Raw genomic sequence first — 26,160 nt, 5'->3', positions numbered from 1 at the left:
CTGTTTTTTTTGATCCTTAGCCCCGGAATACTGGAATTGCCTCCAATGTATGCAAGTCCAGAGAGCTCTCTCTGTTCTCTTATCGGTATCACCAGAAACTCCAACTATCTTAAAAACGTAAAGAAACCCCCATCCTCCCTCAGGAACAGAACCACAAATCTGACCCAGCCTGATAAATAGAATAAATACACACTTAATTGAAGAAAATAATATCCGAGGGACCAATTGGTTCTCCAAGTTTGTTTGTTTTAACGATGCTTCTCCAACTTTCTCCTTTTAAGCTGATTTTTCCTTTATGCTTTTTTCCTTATGCTTGTGCCATTGTTTATTTCTTTACATATTCATTTATTTTTAAGGCTGTCTTAGGGCTGAATTCTAATTTCAGAAGCCCTTGAATACATGAACGTTATCTCAGTGTTGCACAACCCCAATGATCCACGCCAGGCAAAAAATAATCTGAAAATAAAACTAAATTATAGCTAGAATCATTGGAAAACCATATTAAATGTGATAGAGGATTCTCTTAGAAAGTTTATTTTGAACAACTTAGGTTTTATTTATTGTTGACTATGCTGTACTCCACAAGAACCATTTTATAAAAGACAAAAATTCAGTTGAATTATATCGTGTTTCCATATTCAAATAACTTTTAGATATTTCCCTAATAAAATTACATGCAATTCCCAGATGCCTTGACCCATCTACAGAAACTTGTAGTCCAAGAATTTTTTAACTCAGAAAATTATCTATAGAAAGTTTTAGCGCAACATATCCAGATTCTTGATGGATTGAAACATTCCATGCCTATACCCCAATACTGCTGTGTATGATAATTGCCCAGTCGCCACAGAGATAAATAATCCAATTACGCTAAAAAACTTTTTAAAGAAAGAAAAGAGGAAAAACATGGTTTTCATTCAATTAGAAACATATACAGAGAAATCTCACAACTAAGAAATATTAACTTCTTCAATTTTATTGTACCATACATGTCAATCATTTTTTTGATGCTAGGAGGAGGGAGGTTTACTCCATTGTAACCAGATGGAAAAAAGAAAAAATGGGAGTCCAAATATGCAGGTTTGTAGTTTTGGTGTCAGGAGGATAAAGAAGTTGAGGTCTGATGGTTTCTATTTTCTCAATGAATTTATTTTCACAAAGAAGTATGAGGTGACAGCATCACCTTGAGAATGAGTATGCAGGAGGGGGTGCAGGAAGTTTGAGGAAAGAGTAGGAGGTATAAAATAATCATCTCAAGGAGTGGGAAAATTGACCAATAGGGAACATGATGGGATTGAAGGCAGAACCAAATGTCTGTATGAGGTCTGTGACTTTGAATTTAAAGTGAAAGTGTTTACCTGGGTTGTGTGGTCCAAAAATGTTCAACTGGGCAGGTGGCAAAAGAAAACTTTCAACCAGAATAATTCCCTGACACTTCCCCCAACCCCAGATGAATACAAAGGATGGGGAGGGGGAAAGGGAGGTGAGATTATCTTCAAGGGAGCTATTAAAATTCTAGACCACAGAATCTAGACCAGCAAGGATGGAAGTAAGATGAGAGGGACTTGAGACTGTGGTATGGTCAAGGGACTGGATGCCTCCATGAGCTTGAAGAGTGGTGGTTACTTGAGCAACTGAGCTAAAAGAATAGGAGGTGGTAGTTGGAGAAATGAGTATTTGAAAATTTCAGAAATGGAGATTTTTTTTAGGTTGATATCTTGGTTGCGACCATGGGAAGTGGTTGCCAGGGAACAAGTAGAGGAAAAAGTCATTAGAGATGTCTTGGAGCCTTTTCAGCCTTACATTTTCAATTTTTTTTAATGGTATATAGAACAATGTTTGTTTTGTATTTGTATCTTGTATCTGATGACCTTACTAAACAATCTAATTGGTTCTAATTATTTTAAAGCTGATTTCTCTTGGATTGTCTAGGGAGATAATCATATTACTGGCAAATAACGACAGGTTCGTCTCTTCCTTTCTAATAATTTTACCTAACTTATTCTTCTTGTCTCAGTGAGTTGGCTAGAATATCCAGTAAAATGTTGAATAGTACTAGTGATTACCGGGGTCCTCTTTGGTTCTTGACCTTAACAAGAATACTTCTACTATTTCATCATTAAATGTAGTGTTGGCTATGGCTTTCCAATATATTTTCTTTATCAAACTAAGAAGTTTTCTTTTATTCCTAGTGTATTAAGGTTTTTGTTTTACTTCTTGCTTCAAAACCAGAAATATGTCTTACATTTTATCTTTTTATGCTTTTTCATCATTTATGAAAGTAAATGTTTTTCTCTGTTAATCTCTTAATATAATGGGTCTCATTATATTAAAAATGCAGACATTATTTCTATCCAATTCAATAAATATTTTTTGAGTGCTTACTATATGCCACACCCTAATTTACACACGGGTATTCAGTGGCAAGTAAAATATATATATATTTTTTAAAATCCTTCCTGTCATCAAGTTTACGTTCTTTTTTTGTGTGTGTGAGGAAGATTAGCCCTGAGCTAACATCTGTTGCCAATCCCCCTCTTTTGCTGAGGAAGATTGGCCCTGGGCTAACATCCGTGCCCATCTTCCTCTCCTTTATATGGGACGCCGCCACAACATGGCTTGTCAAGCTGTGAGTAGGTCCACGCCTGAGATCAGAACCTGAGAACCCAGGGCTGCTGAAGCGGAGCTCGCACTTAACCACTACGCCACCCAGCCGGACCCCAAGTTTACGTTCTAATGGATCCACCTAACTTAGCACTCCTGCTTCTAGGGATTTATTCCTCCGATATATGCTTAAATGTATGTAGGTTCAAGAATATTTACCGGAACAGTTTTCTATGTTGAAGATTCAACTATAGATGATGATAAAGGAATGATGGCATATTTATATATAGAACACTGTGCAACTATTAGAAGAATGAGGTAGACACATATGTACTAACATGAAAAGTTTGTTAAGATTATTAATTTTTTAAAAAAGTGCATCATAGATCCGTTGTGTAAAAGACAGATATGTCCATGATATACATGTATAGAAAGAGAAGTGAAGGATACTGTGATGGTTAACTTTGTGTGTCAACTTGTCTGGGCTAAGGCGTGCCCAGATAACTGCTACAATTATTTCTAGATGTGTCTGTGAGGATGTCTCTGGAAGAGATTAGCATTTGAATCAGTAGACTGTGTAAAACAGGTCACCCTCACCAATGCAGGTGGGCATCATCCAATCCATTGAGGATCTGAATAGAACAAAAAGGTAGAGGAAGAGTACATTCAGTCTCTCTGCTTGAGCTGAGACATCCATTTTCTCCTGCCCTCAGACATTGGTGCTCCTGGTTCTTGGGCTTTTGGACTCAGACTGGGCTTACGCCAAGACCTCCCGACCCCCCATTCTCAGGCCTTCAGACTTGGACTGAATTATAACACCAGCTTTCCTGCTTCTCCAGCTTGCAGATGGCAGATTTTGGCACATCTTGGCCTCCATAACCATGTAAGCCAATTCCTATAATAAATCTCTTATATCTATATCTATATCTATATCTATATCTATATCTATATCTATATCTATATCTGTATATATACGATTGGTTCTGTTTCTCTGGAGAACCCTGACTAATACAGATACCCTTCAAACTGTAACAGTGGCAGTTACCTCTGGGAGGGAATTAGGAATGGGAGTGGGGTAAAAAGGAACACCAATATGTTACTCTATAGAATTCTGTATTGTTTGTACCATTTGAAATGAGAATTTGTGTATTATTTGTACAATTTTAAAAAGAGGCAGAGACAAAAACCCACCATGAAACTGCTGTGAAACCAGCAAAATTTTGACAGATGGTCTGTCAGAACTACCATGAAAAAAAATGCAAGCATTGGGAAAATAACAGAGAAAAAAATATCAGGGAAATATCCTCAGTTAATTAACACCAAGAAAGAAAAGGAAGGGAAAGGTAGAAAAACAATCTGAATAATTAGAATCTAAAACTAAAGTAGAAGATCTGCGAGATCTTGAAGAGCTGTTAACTATGACCACAGCCGATTACATCCGTGATTTCTGAAGATCATTTGGTCAAAATGCAAACCTCACAAGTCTTGCTTGCAGCTCTATTTCGGAAAGACTGGAAAGCATCATTTCACTTCGACACCCAAGAGGAAACCCTCATGAGCCAAGAAAGATTTAAATATCCTCAGAGACAAGAGTTTTGCTTGCCAACTTTTAAGGAGCCAAGATTTACTTGTCATGATGAACCAAGATGCTGAGCAGAGAACAGATTCTCGAGTAAAAGGCAGGGACCAAGCAGAGTGACATCTGGAAGTCAGATGTATTTATTCAAGTGTTTTTTTTTTTTTAATTTTTAAAAATTTTAAATGAAAAAATTATTTGATATATGCTTCTCCAGTCAAAATCAGATGACATCAAAGGGGAGACTGCAGCAGCCTTCTGGATATTTAGCTGTGCATGTGACTGAGCCTCTTATTCTTGCACATTGCCTAGCAGTTTATAAAACACTTCCCCAGACTGTATTTCAGGGGGTTCTCACAACAAGTCTAGGGCTGGTACTATTGATCTTATGTTATAGGTGGGGAAACAGCTCAAAGGAGTAGCTTTAATAAGGTCACATCAGTGAACAGACAGCTGGGGTGCAAATCTATGACTGATTGCTCCAGTGTTCTCCACAGTGATTGCTCAGGCAGAGATAATGTATTCGATCTTTCCTTGAACAATATTTGTGTATTAGTACAAGAGAAGGAAAGCAGATAGTTTTAGATGGAACAGAAGAACTGGCATAGGAAATAATACAAAATAAACTTGGGGAAGCATATAAAGGAGGACGTGAATGAGCAGTCTTGATTTAGCTGGAGGGTTTTTTATCTGTTTTGATTAGGCAAACCAAATGCTACTGTAGAACTTTGAAAAGGGAAACACCATGATGAAAACTGTGTTTAAGGAAAATTATTTGAAGAATTCAGCATAAGAGGAAACAGAAAAAAATGATATATTAGAAACAGAGAGACTGGGGCTGTACAGCATCTCATCTGATTATGAGAATCAGAAATATCAAGCACAGGAAGATTCTCAAGACTCTGGAAAGAAGAACCATTTGGACTGTGAATGAAGAATGAAGAGTGAGTCAAAAGATATATGCCAAGATTTTATATCAAGTGTACCAGACTAATGGTGATGCTAGTAACTAGCGGAAATGTTGAGAGGATGGATAAAGATGACCCAGCCAATTGCATGCTGATATGTAAAGCTTCAAGTGTCAATAATCAAGGGAAACTCTTTATAAGGAGATGGTGGTCTAAATCTGGAGAAAACTGAGAAATGAGTGCTAGACTTTTATATCTGGAAGCCATTTATTTAGCTTGGTGATCATGACAATCTGGAGAGTAGAGTTGCCCATGCATATGAAGCACTGGAGAGGGCCACCCAGCAGTAGCCAGAAAGGGAACTCTAGCCAGGCAGGAGGGATCGAGAAGATAGTGAAGGTTTCAGCAAGCAGAGCATCAGCCAAAGTAGGAAGGAGAACTAGGAATCATTAATCTACCCAACAAGAGCTACAAATACAGCCTCATGGAACATGCCCAGTAAACTCTGGTTTCACAGCAGACACCCTCCTTGCTTTTGCTGACTTTTTATTGAATGGAAGCAATCCTAGGCTTAAAAGCACTCATTGTGGCTATGAAGAGGTTATTGGAGAAAGGCAGGTGTTGGAATTACTTCATTCTAAAGGTGATCATAAAAGAGAGAAAAGCCAAAGTCAAAGACCAAGTTTCAGAGATAGCCCACAATTAAAGAACAGGAGAAATGTTAGTGAAGGAGAAAGACAGAGGAAGAGAATAAGAGAGGGAAAGGAAAAAATAAAGGCATGCCAGATCTCAGGCTAAGGTAAAGCAAAAAGACAGAAGTGCTGTTAAACATAGCTAAAAGATCAAAAAGGATGAGAACATGCCAAAAAAAAGATTTCAATGATATGATAATCAGAAAATCATTGGTGATGAGACAGGATAATTATAGTGACGACGTAACGATGGATGGTAAATTGCTGGGAAGAAAAGGTGGTTAGTAAGGCCATAGGGAAAGAGTAACCCTGGAAGACAGTAAAATAATGGAATCACAATTGTTAGGGAAGGAATGTTGAATTTGATTGAAGAAACATTTTTGTTGTTAGTGCCCTCGAGTTGATTTCATCTCCTAGCAACTCAGTGTACAGCAGAGTGGAACCCGGCCTCTCTTTTTGTGCCATCCTCTCACCTTCCGGCACTATATCAGACCATGCTCTGCTGCTACTCATAGGTTTTTTTTTTTTATAATTTTATTTATTTATTTCCCCCAAAGCCCCAGTAGATAGTTATATGTCATAGATGCACATCCTTCTAGTTGCTGTACGTGGGACGTGGCCTCAGCATGGCCAGAGAAGCGGTGGGTCGGTGCGCGCCCAGGATCCGAACCCGGGCCGCCAGCAGCAGAGTGCGTGCACTTAACCGCTAAGCCATGGCACCGGCCCAACTCATAGGCTTTTTTTTTTTTTTATAATTTTATTTATTTATTTAGTTTTTTCCTCCAAAGCTCCAGTAGATAGTTGTGTGTCATAGGTGCACATCCTTCTAGTTGCTGTATGTGGGACGCGGCCCCAGCATGGCCGGAGAAGCGGTGTGTCGGTGCGCACCCGGGACCCGAACCCGGGTCCCCAGCAGCAGAGCGCACGCACTTAACGGCCAAACCACGGGGCCGGCCCCACCAACTCATAGGCTTTTCATGGACAGTTTTTTTGGAAGTGAGTGGCCAGGTCCTTCTTTCCAGTCTGCCTAGTCTGGAAGCTCCGCTGAAAACTGTCTACTGTGGGTCACCCTGCTGGTATTTGAAATACCAGTGGCATAGCTTTTAGCATCACAGCAACACGCAGCCGCCACAGTATGACAACTGATAGGTGTGTGGCATGGTTCCTTGACCACGGGAAAGCCGAATCTTAACCACTAGACCACCAGGGCTGGCTGAAGAAACATTTAAGGAACATTTATTATATGCATAACATCATGTCAGGTGGGAAAAAAAAAGTGTTTCACATGAAACAGTTAAAGGAAAGTAAGAAAAGGTAGCAACGTGGTCCCCGAAAGGCTGCCAGAAAGAACCCAGAAGGAATAATAATCTGTCAGCGAGGTGCTCAGGTATCATGGAGGCAGCGTGCAGGGCAAGCTGGGGTAAGTGAGCAGCACGAGCAGAGAGAAACTCAGGGTAGAAGTGGCCTTAAAAGGGGATTTGGTAATTACTAATCTAGTACAAGATGGGCAACTCCAGTCAAAGTGTAGGTAAATGTAAGGCTGGAGCGGGGGGCAGGGAAGTGAGGAGGAAGTGATCTTATGAGGGGTATGCAAGAAGGGGTCCGATGTGTAGGGCAGACCAGATGATTTACAATGGCACATTGCCTTTGAAGTCAAAACAGATCTGGATAGGAAATCTGGTCCTGTTACCCTCTAGCTGTGTGACCTTAGGGAAGTTACTTAACTTTTTGAAGCTCTAGTTTTCCCCTCTCTCTATAAATAGCTATCTCATAGTGTTAATGTAAGAATTATATGATATAATGCCTGTAAAAGCAAGTGCCTGACATTCATTAAGTGTTTAATAGATAGCCAATATTATTAACAGGAAGTGCATAAGGAGAGAAACAAGGGTGTGGGGGTACAGAACTGGATTGCATCCGGGCACTAAGGCACCATAGTTCTGAGGGAATGAGGTAAGGAAAGGAGGAATGAAGAAAACTCAGAACTCAACATTCAGGCAGAAGAGAGCTAGAGAGATAGCTTTCAATACTTTCTAGAAGATACTGTCAATAGTGCTATCAAACAAGACCCTCTGAGAGCAGTTGAATAGCATTTCAATTTTAACATATTTATTATAAAGCTAATAAATGTGATCTATATAAAAAATTAGAAAATCCAGAGAACATAAAAAATGAACTTAAAAAGTTATGTAATTCCATATGCGGGAGACAATTACTATTAAAATAGGGGGGTAATTCCTTAGTTTTGTTATCTATAGGTATGTGCTTATGGGGGTAACAAACTGAATCCTACATTTTCACTTAACGTTATATCATAGCTTTTCTCCATACTCCATCTTATAGACATACTATACTTTATGTATCAAATAGCTTACTATTTTTTTTTTTTTTGTGAGGAAGATCAGTCCTGAGCTAACATTCATGTCAATCCTCCTCTTTTTGCTGAGGAAGACCAGCTCTGAGCTAACTTCTATTGCCAATCCTCCTCCTTTTTTTCCCCAAAGCCCCAAATAGATAGTTGTATGTCATAGTTGCACATCCTTCTGGTTACTGTATGTAGGATGCCGCCTCAGCATGGCCAGACAAGCGGTGCTTCGGTTCGCACCCGGGATCAGAACCCAGGCCACCAGTAGCAGAGTGCGTGCACTTAACCACTAAGCCACGGGGCCAGCCCCCAAATAGCTTACTATTAAACATTTGAGTATTTTCAATTTTCTCTAATATGAGTACTGGGTTGATATTAACATCTTTTCATCATTTAAAACAGTTGCATAGTATTCTATTGTGTTGCTAAACCTTAACTTACTTAGCTATTTAATCCTTTCATACTCGATATTTTAATTTTTTTTCTTTCACTTTGATCTTTGTTATTGAAATAATGTTATAACAAACATACTTGTACGTATTTGTGTGCTTCAGGGATAAATTCCTTTTTTAAAAAACTTAAAGAAAAACAAAACACTTGATACAGATAGCCAAACTTACCTCTAGAAAGTTTGTGCCAATTTTTACCCAATCAGCAGAGCCTGACAGTGCCTATTTCAACACATTCACATCAATAATGAACAATGATCAATTTCTTAAATTTATTGCCACATTGCTGCCCAAACCAATGGTTTTTGCTTTATTTTTTATTTATTTTATTATTAACGATATTGCACACATAAATTTTTTATTGGCCATGTACTTTTCATAGAGTACTTTGTAAAACCTTTTTAATGACAAAATATGACAATCACAGAAGTCTATTTTTAAGTACCATTACTAGAACCCCCAAAATAATGCTTTCTGCAAAATCTTAAGGGGGCTTTGTTCTGCTTCCTTTCAAGCTTATAGCTGAGTAACAGAAGCATTTGGCTTCGACTCCCAATAGCTCTTCATTATTTAAACGATAGGATGGAAAACTCTACTGGGTATCCGAGACTATGTCAGTAACAGAGCCTTTGTTATCTTCTCCTGAGTGCTATTTCCTATTCAGTCTTCACTGCAGTTCATTGAAAGGCTAGATTGAATAGACTATATATTGTATATTTTTCTACCATGTCTGATTAAGCTCCACCACTCTCTTCAAATTGGAAATAAGACATTGGACAATGAATGTGTTGACTGGAATCAATTTTCAAACATGGCAGTGGGTATATTTCTTTTCTCATAGCTAGTGATGGTAAGGGTAGGGAACCATAGGAATTTCAAACAGAAGCAATCTTATTTAGAGGGATGAGACCACAGACATCACTATAGTGAAAACCTATTTGATTGCCCAAATTTCTCTTGTTATGGGAACTCTTTTTTTTTTTTTTTTGTGAGGAAGATCAGTCCTGAGCTACCATCCGTGCTAATCCTTCTTTTTTTGCTGAGGAAGACCTGCTCTGAGCTAACATCTATTGCCAATCCTCCTCCTTTTTTTCCCCCAAAGCCCCAGTAGATAGTTGTGTGTCATAGTTGCACATCCTTCTAGTTGTTGTATGTGGGACGCGGCCTCAGCATGGCCGGAGAAGCGGTGCGTCAGTGCGCACCTGGGATCCGAACCTGGGCTGCCAGTAGCGGAGTGCGCACTTAACCACTAAGCCACAGGGCCGGCCCTCTTCTGGGAACTCTTTCCTGCTCTTCTTATCCCTGAAGTCTGTCTAAATTATTACCAGCAGATTGGTTCTGCTGTGGACAACTGTCCAAAACTGGACCAATCCCAATCCTTGGGAACTGGAAAATTCTCTCACCAGGTGGCTGGACCTGTAGGCTAACAAAAATTTGGGAAGTTTGGAAGCCCGGTTTTCTGCCATGTGGCTTGGAAAACAGAGAAAGTTGGTCACCAAGTAGAGAGAAGGTAGCAGATGAGAAATGGTGCAAAATATTTTCTTGGTTCATTAGGATGCTGCAGGCTATAGTTCCAGTCCACTGGCATATGTCCCTGCCTAGATCTTTATAATAAATTCTCACAAATTCTTATTCTTTCTCTCTCTCTCTCCATCTCTCTTCTTAGTGCTGGCTGGTGTTGGTTTCTACTGCTTGCAGACAAGAGAATTCTAAATAATACAACCACCACATCCTTTTTCCTACCACTTTACCTGAAAATAAACAAGATGTTAATTGTTTTAAACTGATGAGGAATGGATCTATTTTATCCCCTACTGCCCTTATCTCATCTGCTCTCTTTTCTTTAGCAGAGTAAAATACTTGCAAACTATTTATTATCACAGTGTTCTTGGAAATGTAATCAATTTAATTGTAAATGTGACCAATTCAATTAGTAAATGTAATCAATTTAATTGTAGGAAGATGTTATTGTAGGATTACCTTGGATATTCCTCTTACTCAAAAGAATTTTAAATCTTGTAAAGGGCATTCCAATTAATTATTTTTCTAGGAACAGTCTTATAAAGTAAAGTAGGCATTTTTTTTTTTTAAGATTTTATTTATTTATTTTCTCCCCCTAAAGCCGCAGTAGATAGTTGTCTGTCATAGCGGCACATCCTTCTAGTTGCTGTATGTGGGACGCGGCCTCAGCATGGCTGGAGAAGCAGTGCGTCGGTGCGTGCCCGGGATCCGAACCCAGGCCGCCAGCAGCAGAGCATGCACACTTAACTACTAAGCCACGGGGCCGGCCCTAAAGTAGGCACGTTTTGAAACATACTTTCTTGAAAGATTTTCCTATTCAAAAATATTTCCCCATTTGGGGTGATAGAGACATTCTGGAATTAGAAAGTGGTGATGGTTGCACAACCTTGTAAATGTATTTTATGTGTGTGTGTGTGAGGGAGATCAGCCCTGAGCTAACATCCGATGTTGATCTTCCTCTTTTTTGCCAAGGAAAATTGGCCCTGAGCGAACATCTGTGCCCATCATCCTCTACTTTATATGGGACGCTGGCACAGCATAGCTTGACAAGTGGTGCTTCGGGTGTGTGCCCAGGATCTGAACCCGCAAACCCTGGGCCGCCAAAGCAAAGCGCGCGCACTTAACCACTTGCGCCACCGGGCCAGCCCCTAAACGTATTTTTTAAAACCACTGAACTGTACACTTTAAATGATGAATTTTATGGCATGTAAATTAAATCTCAATAAAAATTAATAAAAGAAAACAACAAAACCCTGGCCACAGTGAGTAATACGTGTTTAAATTGAACATGATGTAATAAAATTAAATTTGTTGATGATACAATACAGAAAAAAGAAATCTCTCACCAATTGCCATACCAAAATGTCTCTAATTCTGTTACTGGAGAAACTGGTCCTTTAGTTAAGGCATTGCCACTTCTGGAAACCTCTATTAATAAGCGAATACATTTAGCAAGATTGTATAAAAACCCAATATTGGCTGTTCACTCATTTAGTTAATTTATCCCGTGAGCAGCAGTCACTTATCAGGACCTTGAGGAAAAAAATATGATAGAAAGCGTAAGTTCTTTTCAATGTGGATAGTTATGGAGGGAGGCATAGTGGTGAGAAGGTGGGCAATGGCAAAGAATGGACTCTGTCCTGCTAGGTGCTGAATAACTAGAAGGTAGCATTAGTGTTGGGGGTCTATGATAGCTTAGTAGGGGTCAGATTGTGGGGCAGGGAGAAGAAAGAAGAGGAAAGAGGAATGTCAAAAAGGACAGAAGTCCTCAGGGAAGTAGGAAAGTAATTAAGCCACACGTGACCTCCCTTATAACTGCCCCAGAGTTGATCCAGCCTGTCCTCCTCCTTCCTAGAATCCTGTGCTTTCCATGGAAATTGATGATAAAGACAAATCTCAGAACAAAACTGAATTATTCATGGTCCCTAAAACAGAATTTTATCCCCCTGACAACATACTTGTTCTCCTTTGCTTGTTAACTTCTGATCACACAGCTTATATTTCTCTTTGTTCTCCAAGTGGTACATGAACTTTTTGAATTCTTGCCATATTACAGAATGACAGGATGGGGTTTCCTAAATAAAGTGTGATGGGTAAGTCTTAGTTACACAGGCAGCCAAGCACTCAAGTTTTCACTGAGTCAGACCCTATTCCAAACAAAGATTCTTTTAAGAAAACACAATGAAAATGAATTCTTTAAAAAGAGTACTTACTAATCTTTGAAAAATAATTAAAATAGTATCAAAGTTCCCATCCAAAATTAAAGTGAACCTACAGGTAGAGAATTAAGTAATGACTTTGTAATTCAGTACATACATAGTGAGTTTAGATAATGCTCCTTTCTCATCAAAATGTTTAGGGATAAATTTGTCCTAGACTTTATCTTTGCCCATGTAAATAGCTGCCTATGGGCCATGATAAGTAAATGGAATTAGCTACTGCTTAAGAGAAGACCAATTATGTTACATGAATGCAGTGATTATGGTTAGGTACTAAGACAGAATTGTTCTGATAATAACAGCTAAAATTTACTGAGGACTTACTATGTACCAGGATTTGTTTTCAGCATTTCACACATACTAACTCATTTAAGTTTTACCACAACCCTATGAGATAGGTACTATTAGTACCTCCATTTACAAAATAAGGAAAAGAAGGTACCAGCCTGGTGGTGGCAGCAGTAAAACAAATTGCAGGGAGATCCCACATTTAAAGTAAAATTCAAGACAGCAAGTGGATTTGGCTAGTTACTCCCCTCTCTCTAGAAATTCTGCTTCCAATGTTAAAATTTGGAGGTTTTGAGTCTGGTCTCATTGTGTCAATTCTAAGGTATGTTACCTTGAATGCCTTGTTTAAATCCTCTAGGACCATCATGATTCCGTATGAATTCTGTGGGTAGAGATCTAGAATCTCTCAGACTCAAGTGAGCTCTGATGCTTTGCTCTCCTTACCTGAAAGCCATGGTAAGGACTTCTGACTTTATTCAGAATGAGATGGCCAGCCATTTGAGCATTTTGAGCATAGAGTGTCATGATTTTATTTTTGCTTTTCACAGATCACTGTGGCTGATGTGTAGAAAATAGATTGTAATGAGGGTAAGGATTGAAACAGAGAAACTAATTACAAAGCCATTGAAATAGTCCAGGTGAGAAGTAATAATGGTTTAGATTAGGGAGGTGGTAGAGAAGGTAGTGGGAAATAGATTTTTAAGTATATTTTACATTTAGAGCCAACAGGATTCGATGATGGCTTGATTTGGGCTATCTCCAAGTTTCTTGGCCTTAGAAACTGATTGAAAGGTAGCTTTTCCATTCAATAATATGAAGAAGTCCATGGAAGAGAAAGGCGGAAAATCAAAAGTTCTTTTTTTGGATATTTTAAGTTTGAGATGGCCTTTAGATGTTTAAGTGGCAATATGAAGTAGGCATTTATATTAAGTCTGTAATTTAGAGGAGAGGTATCTTCATTTTTGTTCTTCCTCCTCCCACCATGTTCTCAGGCAAAGATTTAACTCATATCAAGCTACAAATTCTGATGGAAATTTTCTACATTCCCCCCTTAGAAATAGGCTGAATAAAAATGGCATCTAAGAGCTTCTTGGGCCATAAGACATAAGTAGGTATTTATAGAACTTTATAGCCAGTCTTCATGATAATTTCAATGTTCAAGAAGCAGACATTATTACAGAAATGTCAATGAGTATCTTGACATTTTACCACTTTGCAAAAGAAATTTCTTGGATTAAATATGTTCTTAGGTTAAACAGATAGTTGGTAAAATTGTACTTAAAATAAACTCACTTCCTTTTGCTCAATGAATGATGGTAGCTTTTTAATATGGATGAAGAGAGAGGCAGCTAATATTTTTACAGGCTAACGCTTACCAGGAAATACATAAAGACACAAAAATTGTAGCAAGGTATTAGAATGTGTGAGAAAAGCACAGCATATAAAAAATGTTTTAAAGTCAGACTCTTTTACATGCAAAAAAGCCACAAATTTTCTTTGTAAAGTGCACTTAAAGTTAACTGTATTTCTCAATAGCTAAATTAAATTTCTTTAATTGGATTTATACCAGGAAAAAAAAGGAACTTGCTCCAAAATGGCCCAACAGAAAACATTGCTGAAACCACTCATTTTATTTTTATGTTGTTTGTTATTCCCAAATATTCTTCAAAATAAAAACCCTTATCTTATTATATCTTGCACTAAATTTGGAGTGTTGTGTTTAACATGTCTAAGGCATAATACTTTACAAAATACACTTACGCATACATTATATTTATCTAGTTGATCTCCACAACAACCTTTTGAAGCGAGTGTTATTAATATCACCATTTTGCAAGTGAGAAAATTTTTGGCTCAGAAAAGTTAAATGGTATGCCTAAGATAATATAATCAGTTCATGGTTGTAAACGAGGCTATAGTCTAGTTCTTCAGATTCCATATCATGGTGCTTCTTTGCATTTTTACTCCTCCCAGCCCACAATCCCCATTCAAATTTGACTCATTTTTCTCTACCTTGAAATAGTAACTTTTCTATTGATAGAGGCTTTTTAAAGAAAATACACATTGCCCTTGCCACGATACTTACTCTTGCCAAGGGTGAAAGGTCAATCAAATGCTTTCTGTGAGCCTGACAGAGGAAAGGGAAGAACTCGTTTGTGTATGTCATTTGCCCCTATTTCTTCCATATTTCCTCTTCTGCCTACAAATCCTATCCAGATCTCTGTTTTGGGCATATTTTCATTTATCTCATTGAACATAGTTAAAATAGAAGTTTTAAAGTCCTTTTAATTCCAACATCTGGGTCATCTCACAGTTGACCTCTCTTGGTTATCTTTCCCTTGAGAATAGCTCAAATTTTTCTAGTTCTTTGTATGTCAAGTAATTTTGGGTTGTACCCTGGATATTGTGGATGTTATGTTGTAGAGACTCTGGATTCTATTATATTTCTCTGAAGATTGTTGACTGTTTTGTTTTAGCAGACAATTCTTTGGACTCAGTGCAAACTTTGTCTCATCTGTGGTGAGTCGCAGCTCAAATATCAGTTCTGTTCTTTTATCTTTAGCTTCACTGCTTTCATTCTGGCATCATGGATAGTTCAAGAGTCAGCCAGTCTTGGACAAAGTTTATACACAAAATTTTTGGCTCCCTTCTCTGGCTTTTTCCTTTCTGGGATTCCCCTCTCATGCTCTGGCTGCTCCCTATTTGTTCCACGCTTATTATTCAGACCAGAATTATGGCTAGTTTTCTATTGGAGTTTTAGCTGCTCTGTACCTTGCTGTGGCTGTGTCCTATACTCAGGGAAAAGCTGCAAGGAACCAGGGAACTCACTCTGTCATAGTCCCTTCCTCCAAGTTTCAACTCTTCTACAAATACTTATTACTTTTGTCCACTCTTCATAGCCCTCAAGTAGTTGTTTTTTACATTTTTTCCAGAGTCTATAATTGTTATCTGCAGGAAGTTTGATCTGTTAGCTTACTCTGTCATACAAGAAGCATAACTCCCCATTTCAGTTATCTGTTGCTATTGTAATGAACCACTCAAAACTTGGTGGCTTAAAATAACAACATTTATTTGCTCACAATTCTGCAATTTGGGCTGGACTTAACTGGGTGGTTCTTCTCCACATGGTGTTGGATGCAGCCATCTGGAGGCTTGAATGGGGCCGAAAGTCCAAAATAGCTTCACTCATGTGCCTGACACCTCAGATGGAATGGCTAGAACAGCTTGGGGCCTGATCAGATGGCTTTCTTTTTATGTTGTCTTTCCAGCAGGATAGCTGGACCTCTTTATGTAGTGGCTTGATGCTTCGAAAGGAAGTGTTCCAAGAGCACAAGTCCCAATGTACAAATACTTATAAAGCCTCTGCTTGTATCCCACTTGCTAATGTACCATTGGCCAAAACAAATCACATATCTAAGCTAAGAGTTAATACGGGAAGGGACCACATAAGAATGACGTGGCTCATTGGGGCCACCAATGTAATAGTCTACCATAATCTCTCAGCACCTCTCCCACATTTGAGTTATAGGTTGCCACTTCTCCCTCTTTTTATCTCAAGGATCTTTCTCTATCCGTTATTCCTCCATTTCCTATATCCTTAACCTTTCTCCCCCCATTGCTTCTTTTCATCAGCATGTAGGTGATCTCCATATCTTCTTTCTTAAAATAACAACAACTTGACTTCAACCTAGTACCCTATCTCTATCATCTCTCACAACCAAAATTAAACTAGTTGTCCCACTCAACTGTCTCCAGTTTTCCATCTTGTGACTATTTTACTCCATCAGTGATGTAGCTTTCACTCACACAACAAACAGGATTGCTCTTGTCAAGGTCACTCACAACTTCTTATTGTTAAATAGAACAGATGTGGCTTGGTTCTTTTCATAAAATTTCAGCAGCATTGAACAATGTAGACCAATCCCTCCTTGAAATACTGTCTTACTTGGACTCACCTTACTTTATCTTGATTTCCTTGACAGCACAGTTCCTTGCTGCTCCATTTATTCCATGACCATTTTTAAAGTGTTGTCATTCCTAAGGTTTTATCTTGAGCCCTCTTTTTTTTTTTACTGTAAAGATTCTCTCTTGTCATCTCACCCTTTCCAATGACTTTAGTTATCATCTCTATGTTGATACCTCCTGAACCTAAATCTCTGGCCCAGAACTCTCTCCATTAGCTCCAGAAGTGTACCTCCAACTGCCTACTCAACATCTTTGCTTGATTATCCCACAGGTAACCCAAACTGAAGTCATTTCCACTCTCCCAAAACTATTTCTCTTTTCATGATCTCTTTCTTCATGACTGACACCATCAATGGCCCCACTCAGATACTTGAGTATCACTTTACCTCTTTTTTACCCACTCTCACCCCCATCCAACCAATGGTGCTCCATCCCAAGTAGATCAGCCACTATCATCTCTCATTTGGATTTCTGCCAGACTTCTGTTTGATTTCCCTGAATACAATGTCAAGTTTCCTGCCACACTCCATCCACATCCCACTCCCCCCCCCCCCCACACAAACAAAATCTATTTATCACGGTAAATCCAGAGTGATCTTTCTATGTGAAATTTATTTACCTGTTTTAAATCCTTCAGTGAGCACCCATCACCTGTAAAATAAAATCCCAGCTCTTAATTTGGGTGACAAGGTTCTCACCACCTGGCACCTACATCTCAAAACTCCTTTCTTGCCTCTCTTTGACCTCCTCTCAAGTCTTCCCCCTTCACCCTTTCTCCCTCTGCTGCTTCCCCAGTTACACACAATCTCATTCACCCTGGCATGGAAATTCAATATGTTACCTCTGAAGTCAGACTAATTGGCTGGTCTGCCACTCACTTAGATGTGTGACCTTGAGCAATTTACATAACCTCTCTGTGCTTCAGGTTTCTGTTTTTTTTTTTTTTTTTAATTTTATTTATTTATTATTTTCCCCCAGAGCCCCAGTAGATAGTTGTATGTCATAGATGCACATCCTTCTAGTTGCTGTATGTGGGACGCCGCCTCAGCACAGCCCCAGAAGCAGTGCGTCAGTGCACGCCTGGGATCCGAACCCGGGCCGCCAGTAGCGGAGCACGCGCACTTAACCGCTAAGCCACGGGGCCGGCCCTGTGCTTCAGTTTCTCATCTGTAATATCAGAATAGTAATAGTATCTACTTCACAAATAAGTTCTCACAAATTGTGAGAATAAACTGAGATAATATATGCAAACTCCTTAGCATAGTTTCCAGTATGTGATAAACACTCAATTAACAGTATACCTTTTATTATTATTCTCCAGTCACACTGCTACTTTTAGTTCTAACAGCCTCTCCTTTCCCTTCCTTCTGAGACTTTTGTAGGATGTTCCTTTAGCCTAGAACATTCTCCTTCCCCCCAACATTCCCTCCAACCTTTACCCCACCAACCTCTACCATTTGCCAGGGCAGCTCCTACTCATACTTCAGGTCTTAGTTTAGATATCACTTCCAACTAGAAGACTCCCTTTCATACTTCTGTATTTCTTTCTGTTATGGTATTTATCACACTGAATCATCATCTCCTATCTATTTCTTTTTTTTTATTTTAACACTTTTTTTTTTTTTGTGAGAGAGATCAGCCCTGAGCTAACATCCGTGCTAATCCTCCTCTTTTTGCTGAGGAAGACCAGCTCTGAGCTAACATCTATTGCCAATCCTCCTCCTTTTTTTCCCTTCCCCAAAGCCTCACTAGACAGTTGTATGTCATAGTTGCACATCCTTCTAGTTGCTGTGTGTGGGACGCGGCCTCAGCATCGCCGGAGAAGCGGTGCGTCGGTGCGCACCAGGGATCCCAACCCGGGCTGCCAGTAGCAGAGCGTGCGTACTTAACCGCTAAGCCACTGGGCCAGCCCTCCCATCTATTTCTTTGCATCTCCACTAGATTGGAAATTCTGTAAGTATCAGGGTGATAGCTTTCTTGCTCATTTATTCTCTTTCTATTGTGGACTGAATTATGTCCCCTCAAAATTCATATGTTGAAGTCCTAACCCTCAATATCTCAGAATGTAGTTGTATTTGAAGATAATGTCTTAAAAAGGTAATTAAGTTAAAATGAGGTCATTAAAGTGGGCCCTAATCCAATATGACTGGTGTCCTTATAAGAAGAGGAAATTTGGACACAGACTTGTATGCACACAGAGGAAAGGCTGTGTAAGGACAGGAGGAGAAGATGGCCGTCTATGTCTTCCAAACTAAGGAGAAAAGCTTCAGAAGGAGTCAACCCTGCCAACACCTTGATCTCAGATTTCTAACCTCCAGAACTGTGAGAAAATAAATTTCTATTGTTGAAGCCATCCAGTCTGTGGTACTTTGTTATGGCAGCCCTAGCAAGCTGATACACTTCCTCATGTAGCATCTAGCAACATGCCTTGCAAACAAAAGGAGCTCAAAAATATTTGTTTTATGAAACCAAATCATCCCATGTTCCTCCAATCCTATTAGAAAATGCCCCAATGAATTTAAGCAACAGCAAGTAGCTAAGCCTTCTTTCCCAGACTGAAGATACCACAGGAATGTGAGATCAAACCAAAATCCAAACACCATGTTTCAAATACTTGCAAATCATTTCCCTTTCCTTCCCCTTTCAGAAACAGAAGGCAGGAAATCTTACAAGTTGTTTATAAACAGCTGAAGCAAAAGAAAACATTTGCAATACCTATGTTCCAATCAACTTTGTTTTTTTTTGTGTGTGTGTGAGGAGATCAGCCCTGAGCTAACATCCGCCAATCCTCCTCTTTTTTTGCTGAGGAAGACGGCCCTGGGCTAACATCTGTGCCCATCTTCCTCCACTTTATATGGGACGCCGCCACAGCATGGCTTACCAAGCAGTGCGTCGGTGCGTGCCCGAACCCCGGGCCGCCGCAGCGGAGCGCGCTCACTTAACCGCGTGCGCCACCGGGCCGGCCCCAATCAACTTTGTTTTTGATTGATTTCATCTCTGTTGTTTAGTTAATGAGGATGTGTACTTGCAAAAGTCGCCAAAATTGCGAAGAATGTCTGCAACAAGCATCAGATACCCTCAAGTCCTTCGGGCACCCAGATAGCATGAAAACAGTGGGGGGAGAATATTCTAATAATCAGTCAGATTCTCTTGCTAGGAAACAACTTTCATTCTCTCCTTGACTTTGTCTTGATAGGCTGAGGACAACCTGAAGCAGAGAACCAAACGAAACAATTCCTCTATCTTTATTATGCTGCTGTGTCAGTACGTAAACGTCATTTAACCTCTCTCTAGAGCAAAAAAATGAAGCTCCTTAAAATTTATGGAGTCCATTTGAATATAATGTCTGCTGAAAAATCAGAAGAATGAACTAGAACTTAAAATCGGCAATGAAATTGTTTTGTATTGCTTCACACAATTTAAAATCCTCAATTATCTAAGATTCCTATAAAGGCAATATCGAAGAAATTGGTTAAAAAAACAGAATGAATGTGCAACATTGATTTCTAGACAACACAGCAACCTTATTCAAGTTTCTTAATCTTGCAATTTTAAAATAATTTCAGAAAACTGAAAACATTCTCTCCCATCAGAAACATTTGCCTTCTGTTTGTCGTCGTTGTTGTTGTGTGTATGGTGTGTGTATGGTGTATGGTGAAAAACCACGACTTTGGTGTCACATATACTTCAATTTACACCTTGATGTAGCTGTGTGACATTGGTCAAGTCATTATCTTATCTGAGCCTTGGTTTCCTTTTCTGTAAAATGAGCATAATATCACTTACCTCATAAGGTTATGAGGTTTAATGAGACAACATTTATAAAACAGCAACCTAATACCTAATGTATGGTGGGCATTTAATAAATATCAGTCTTCTTTCCCTGCTCTCCTCCTTGAGAAAGGGAAAATAAAGGCACCCAGAGTGTCCCTTTTCAAACTCACAGTTAAAGAATTGCAATTATGTTATCTAGCTTCATCCTCCTGCCACCTGCGCAAAGAAGAGAGTATCCAGGCACATAGCAACAGCTTCATGTAGTACTTAAGAATCTGGCCTTAGTGATGGTGATGCTTATGATGGTGATGGTAATCATAGTTGAGGCACATTAGTTAGGATCTCACATTTTAAAATTCTATCTTTAGATATTTAGGTATGTCAATCTCCTAACACAAGGCGTGACCCACACTAAATGCTATTCAAATAAAATAACATGCTCATTTTACTTGTTTAATATCCGCTAAAGAGCCTCTTCATACATGTCAGTAAAAGGGAACAAATATCTGTCTTCAAGAGCTTAGCCAGAAACACTAAATATTTGCCCCAATGATGAGAAAGATTACCCTTCTAAGAGTCCACTGTCTCCATCTCACTTATAAAGGAACAGCACTGCTCAGTGGGCTGGATGAGAACTGCACCTCTACATGCAAGAGTGGTTTAGGGGAACTGAAAAATGAAATTTTTAGCTATTATGAAGCAAGTCAGTTCCTGAAAGCTTCTAGAAAGCTTTCAATCCCAAAAGCATTGGGATGGGCATTTCATCCTGCCCAAACCTCTTGCTTGCTTCTAGGGAGCAGCTGCCAAAGCAGTGTAGGGGATGTGGTGTGGAGTAGAAGAGGAGGAGGAAGGGGCGATGAGGTGGAGAAGGTTTCATACCACAAAATTTCTCCTAGGGAGAGCTCTGAGTTTGCAAGAAATACTTTGAGAAGCTACTTCTCAGGGAGGACAGTAGGGTCAGAGCCCTGCTCAGGCAACAAAAGATGTAAGCTAAATTGATATGCATGAAGCAAGGAGAAACAATTAGTTTGCTCCTGAGAAGAAGGAGGCAAAAGCAGAGGAGAGGAAAAGGGCTGAGCCAGTAGGATGGCAGAAAGCCCTACGCTTCCCTGAATCTTCAGAAAACCTACAGAATCCACCAACACCTGGTGTAAATAGTTTTTTGTAATTAGCGAAAGACGAAGGGCAAGGAGACCCTGGCTAACGTCTGGGTTCCTTCTGAAAGCGTCATCGCCCTAGCTGACCCTCTTTTCCTGAGCTTTGAAGGAGTGGGTGATGCTAACGAATGACAAACCACTCCACTAGTGGCTCTGATTAGCCCCTCGGCTTACCCTCTTGGCCTCTATGTTAGATAGCTATGTTAATGACCAAAAGGCAGGCCCTCAGATTCTAGATATCTGACTGTCCAATGGCATAGAGGCAAAGTTGTGAGACAGGTGTGAGAATTATCATCCCATCTTGGGGAGAAATGAATTGAAGTATCATTATGTGATTTGCCAAAACAACACTCTGAATTCAGCGCTGGTGCCATCTGAACTTCTGCCAACAAAAAACATCTAATCAGGGTGATTGAGCAAAGTGCTTTTCGCCTGCTATAATGATGCTGAACTTAATCAAAAAGCATTTATTAAGTACTTAATCACACGCAGTGCTGTGCTGGAGGCCCACGGAGAACTCTGTGCACCGGGCCCCTCCTCTCTAGCTGTTGACAATATAGAGAAGTGGAGGGGTGGAGGCAGAGGCAGGAAGGAAGCTGACATTTCGTGAGTTCCTCAGATGGCCCAAGTCCCATGTAGGGATTCGACAGGTGATTTAATCCTTACTGTCACCTTATGCGATAAGTATCATTTTGTCCATTTTATAGATAAGGAAAGTGAGGCTCAGAGGCGTAAGTTGTAGAGCTGGAATTCAAGCTGAGTTTTCTGACTCCAAGGCTCTTTTGTCTACACCACATTGCCTCTGGGAGGAGGACAGCCGACATGGGAAAGTGTGCTCAAAATAAAAGGACTCCTTAAAATGATAAGATGACTTCTAAGCATTTAGGGATGGAAGGCAGAGATATATATGTCATATATGACTTGGGATCAAAAAAAGTATGTCCTGTAGACATTTTTTCAGACCCTCAAGTTTGAGATGAAAACACTTTGTTTATTATCTCAGGTTTGAGGGGCACCATAAAGCAGTGGCCTAAGAAGTAGCTGCCCCTTTCTCTGCCACCCCTCCAGGCTATTTAAGAGATTCTGAGATGGCCTTTGGGGTTTAATGCTTATACTCTGGACAGTGAATGTGCCACAGACCCAGGGGGATTCTGGGAGTAAAGCTGCAAGCCTACGGCAGGAGCCACAGCAAACCTACTCGAAGGAGAAATCCACTTCTGTTGGCCCAGCAATGCGCCAAGATGCCCAGCTGAGGTCACTGTCACCCATGTAGCCATTCGCTCACCGCCTGGCATCAGTCTGCCTCTCACTGTCAGCTTGTAATGTTTGAGTGTGTGTTTGGTGCCTCCCCTTCCCTGCCTCCGTCTCCATACACTGTTTATTTCCTTGTGCCCGGTACCAGCCCTTCGGGCGTTTCACATGGATCTTCTTACCCATATCTTGATCTAATTAGTAAAGAGGATGGGTGACTCCCCAGTTCAGTGCCCCTTAGACCTCTCCTCACTGCTTTTCCATACCTCTTCTCCACTTTTACAAGTGCTCTTTTCTCTTCCACTATTTCGCTCATCTCTCCTCCCCCTCCCCATACCTCTCCCTGTAACCTATCCTTCTGGCTCTATTTATCCCCACCTTCCATTAGTAACTTATTTTTATCCCTTTCCCCCTCATTTCTCTTTGACTGAGTTCCGTTCAACCACCCTGTGTTGCGTGGTCAGTTCTGGGCTCTCTGTGATGGATCACACCTTAGATCATCTGAAGTTTAGTTGGGGGGATAAGATATAACCGTGAAACTCTTTAGTGATGACAGAAAATAATTATTATTGGGAGTCAGACAGAAAAATAGTGTGAACTAGGATCTAAGAGATGAGAAAGGCTATCTTCTTTTTGACCATCTAAACTCTGAATCCTTGGCTTAAACTTTGCTAATTTCACACTCACTAAGGGTAATGGTCAATTAAAAATGTGAAGTATGAGAAAAAGATACCGGTTTTTTTTGATTCAGGTTTGTTACTTTGAATTGGCTAGAGAAAGGCTGCTATTAGGGAAAGAAGAGGGAGCTGGCGTGTTGCCGCCCTTGTGAGCGTGTTATGGAGTGGACAGGCATTATTTCTGATGAACAAGTTCAGTCTTTCTTGTTGAGTCACAGTCTGCTCAGGGCTGAGGAAACTTTTACTCTCTGACTTCCCCTCCTCTGCAGTCCCGAAGAACTCCTCCCCACATTTCTGTTTGTTTTTTTTCCCCTTATTTGTTTATTTATCTTGCTTTCTTCAGTTACAATTCACCAACTTTGATTTAAATATATAGAATTCAAAAACCAACTATCTTTCAGGCATATAGATTCTGAGGTGGGTTTTTTTTTTTTGAAAGTATGTTTATTTCACCCTCAATTTACATAATAGATTAGAAGGTACTAACCTAATTAGTTTCCTTTGTAGTCCTCTGAAGTTTATTGTATTCATTTAAAGACATTATTCTAAACGATCTGTTGGCTTCACCAAGCTACTAAATGGGTTGGTGGCAGAAAAAAAAATATTAAGAGCCCAGAAGATAGCTAGAGTTTTGTCAGTTTCTCCCAGCTCGCTGGAGATTTTCTTCTGCCCTCTGTGTTCGTTTTGTTGTTGAGAAGTTTGCTGTCGTTACAACTGTCATTATTTTCAGATAGCCTGTCTTTTTTTCTTTAGTTGACTTTAAAGTACTTTATCTTTGGTGTTCCATGGTCTCACCAGAATGTGACTAGTGTGGACTTTGATTCTTATTTATCCTTCTCTAACTTGTGCTTCCTGTATTTGGAAAATGTCTTGTTCATTAATTTTGGAAAAGTCAGCTTATATCTCTTCAAATATTTCGTTTCTTCCATTCTTTTTATTTCCTCCTTTCTAGAACTTTTATTAGATCTACATAGGACATTATCATGATTTCTTCCCAACTCTTGACCTTTTCTCATATTTTCCATCTCTTTGTCACTGTGCTACCCCTGAGAACAATCTCAAGTCTACTTTCTTTAATTCACTCTTTGGTTTTTTCAAATCAACTGTTTAACCCATCTACTGAGTTTCTGATACATTTTGATATTGAGTTTTGAATCATTTTTTGTGTTTCTATTGCTTCTTCTTTAAAATCATCTGTTCTTTTTCATAACGTCTTTTTTCTCTCTTTTTATTTTGTTTCATTTTATAGAGGTCATATTGGCTTTTAACATTGTGTAAATTTCAGGTGTACATGATTATATTTCAGTTTCTGTATAGACTGCATTGTCTATACAACAGTCTACTTTTTATCCATCACCATACACATGTGCCCCTTTACCCTTTTCAACCTCCCCACATGCTCCTTTCCTCTGGTAACTACTAATCTGTTCTCCTTATCTATGTGTTTATCTTCCACATAGGAGTAAAATCGTATGGTATTTGTCTTTCTCTGTCTGACTTATTTTCCTTAGCATAATACCCTCAAGGTTCATCTATGTTGCCACAAATGGCATGATTTTCTCTTTTTTTTATGGCTGAGTAGTATTCCGTTATATATATTTACCACATCTTCTTTATCCATTTATCTGTTGTTGGGCACATGGGTTACTTCCATGTCTTGGCTATTGTGAATAATGCTGCAGTGAACATAAGGATGCATAAATCTTTTGAATTGTTGATTTTGTGTTCTTTGGATAAATATCCAATAGTGGAATAGCTAGATCATGTGATATTTCTATTTTTAGTTTTTTGGGAAATTTCCATATTATTTTCCATAGTAGCTGTACCAGTTTGCATTCCTACTGGCAATGTATGAGGGTTCCCTTTTCTCTACATCGTCTCCAACACTTGTCATTTCTTGTCTTGTTAATTATAGCCATTCTGACGGGTGTGAGGTGATATCTCATTGTAGTTTTGATTTGCATTTCCCTAATAATTAGTGATATTGAACATCTTTTCATGTGCCTGTTGGCTATCTGTATGTCTGCTTTGTAAAAATGTCTGTTAATATAGTCTGCCCATTTTTTGATCGGGTTGTTTGTTTTTGTGTCGTTGAGTTGTATGTGTTCTTTATCTGTTTTGGAAATTAACCCCTTGTCAGATGTATGACTTGCAAATATTTTCTCCCTGTTGGTGGGTTGTCTTTTTGTTTTGTTCATGGTTTCCCTTGCTGTGCAGAAGCTTTTTAATCTGATGTAGTCCCATTCATTCACTTTTTTCTTTTGTTTCCCTTGCCTGAGTAGACATGGTATTTGAAAATATACTGCTAAGACCATGTCAAAGAGTGTACTGCCTATATTTTCTTCTAAGAGTTTTACATTTTTAGGTCTAACATTCAAGTCTTTAATCCATTTTGAGTTAATTTTTGCATATGGTATAAGATAATGGTCTATTTTCATTCTTTTGCTTGTGGCTGTCCAGTTTTCTCAACACCATTTATTGAAGAGACTTTCCTTTCTCCATTATATGTTCTTGGCTCCTTTGTCAAAGATTAGCTGTCCATAGCTGTGCAGTTTTATTTTCAGGCTTTCAATTCTGTTCTGTTGATCTCTGTGTCAGTTTTTCTGCCAGTACTTTGCTGTTTTGATTAGTATAGCTTTGTAATATAATTTGAATTCAGGGAGTGTGTGATACCTCCAGCTTTGTTCTTTTTTCTCAGGATTGTTTTGGCTAT

Source organism: Diceros bicornis, chromosome 11 (genome assembly GCF_020826845.1).
Source record: "Diceros bicornis minor isolate mBicDic1 chromosome 11, mDicBic1.mat.cur, whole genome shotgun sequence".
NCBI lineage: Eukaryota > Metazoa > Chordata > Mammalia > Perissodactyla > Rhinocerotidae > Diceros > Diceros bicornis.
Note: the sequence above shows the minus strand (reverse complement) of the source record.